Here is a 1,914-nt window from a genome sequence, read left to right on the forward strand (position 1 = left end):
GCTTTCTCACATCCTTCTGTCTCTTCATGTAATCCCAGACACACTCGATGATGTTGAGATCAGAGCCCTGTGGGGGCCATGCCATCACTTCCAGTACTTCTTTTCTTCTTTACGCTGAAGATCTGCCTGTATTTGACTCATCAGTTCAGACCACCTGCTGCCATTTTTCCATGTTTTCGTGCATNCAACTCTTCCATGAAGACCACTTCTGGCCAGACTTCTCTGGACAGTAGATGGGTGTACCTGGATCCCACTGGTATCTGCCAGACATGAACTGATGGCACTCCTGGACACCTTCTGATTTTGGAGGGTAATAAGCTTGATGTGTTCGCATTTTGTAAATTGACAAAAATAAAATAGCATTATTTATATTTCTGAAAGCATTCTTTGTTCACAGCATTTTTTCACACCTGCCTAAAACATTTGCACAGTACTGTACTTTTATTATATATAGGCTAAATACATTACAAATAATAATATAAAAAAGAAATAAAAACAAGGTTGTATAATCTGCGAGCTCGGCCGTTCGGAGGCGTCTGGCATCGGAGAAGCGTGTTGCTCCAGATGCAACTTTAACTTCTGGCTCACTTCTAAGTGCAACCATCCTTTATAGACTTCAGGTGCATTTCAAAGTCCCATACAGCTGGAAACCTCACTCTCAAGAAGCTCACTATAAAAAGACAGCCATCTTATCATTCTGCTCTTCTGCGAAGATCTTTATAAGATGTCTTCTTCAGGTTGTCTGGAATGGTGACATTCCTATTCTTACATATATATATATCAACTCTAAATGCTACATACGCCATGCTTAGTATCCTTTCTTAACAAACTACTTTTAAATATAATGCAATGTGAGGTCCTTTTTTTCTGCTGTTCAATAATGTGAAGTGTGCATGCTGTATTTCTTATAAATCCTTATCTAATAAAAGAATACAATGCTTTGTGCGGACTCTTCTTCTTGAGAAACCAGTATCAAACACAACTCAATACAAAGGTGCTACCCAAATAAACAAGGCAAACCTACAAAATTAGGAAAACATATATATATACATACAAATCTTTTGTGTCATTTAAATTGTCAGGTTAACTACAGTATCTACAGCAACCATTAATCCATCATAATACACATAAACATGGATTAAAGTGTTGGTATGTTTTGACACAGATATGTTGTGGTATATGCTGGTCTCCACTGGTCTTTCTGTAATTTTGTCTGGACTCATGGGACTCATCTGTCTGTGCTGGTTTGCATGTAAGTATGACAAAGTCAATGTAAATGTATTTAGAAAAGAACAGATAGTTGACCAAAGTGATGATTTGACGATGAAATTATTGTTTTCTAGGTAAAAGAAGAAGAAAGTAAGTTTAATATTCATTTAATTCAATAGTCTTTGTTTGTTAGTAGTCTAGATTATAATATTCCAGGAGCTGTGTGTATAAATGTTAAACTTTTTTATCTGATTTATTCATGCATTAAAAGGCATGTCATAAAGATTGATATTTTATTTTTAGCAATAAAACGAGAGCAACCAAAGCCGATGTGTCCGGTCAAGAAACTGGAATGGTGAGAATCACAATAATACTGACTATAAAACAAGAATTAAACCATAATCAATGTTAATATGTTCAAAGCAAATTTACTTTAATTACTGACTATGTCATTTAGAGTTGTTCTGGACCTGCAGAGATATATTCTCTGATCACTTCTGTGCCAGCCACATGCCAGCCCATATCTGCCGGTAAGAGAACATCATTCTCAGTAAATGATCTCAGATAAATTTAAACACAGTTTGCACACACACATACACACACACACACACACACACACACACACACATATATACCAAAATCTATTCAAAAATGGAGAGGGAGTCGAAAAATGCTAAAATGTTAACTTAGCTAAAGGTGGACATT

Source organism: Puntigrus tetrazona, chromosome 11, assembly GCF_018831695.1.
Source record: "Puntigrus tetrazona isolate hp1 chromosome 11, ASM1883169v1, whole genome shotgun sequence".
In the NCBI taxonomy this organism is placed as follows: domain Eukaryota; kingdom Metazoa; phylum Chordata; class Actinopteri; order Cypriniformes; family Cyprinidae; genus Puntigrus; species Puntigrus tetrazona.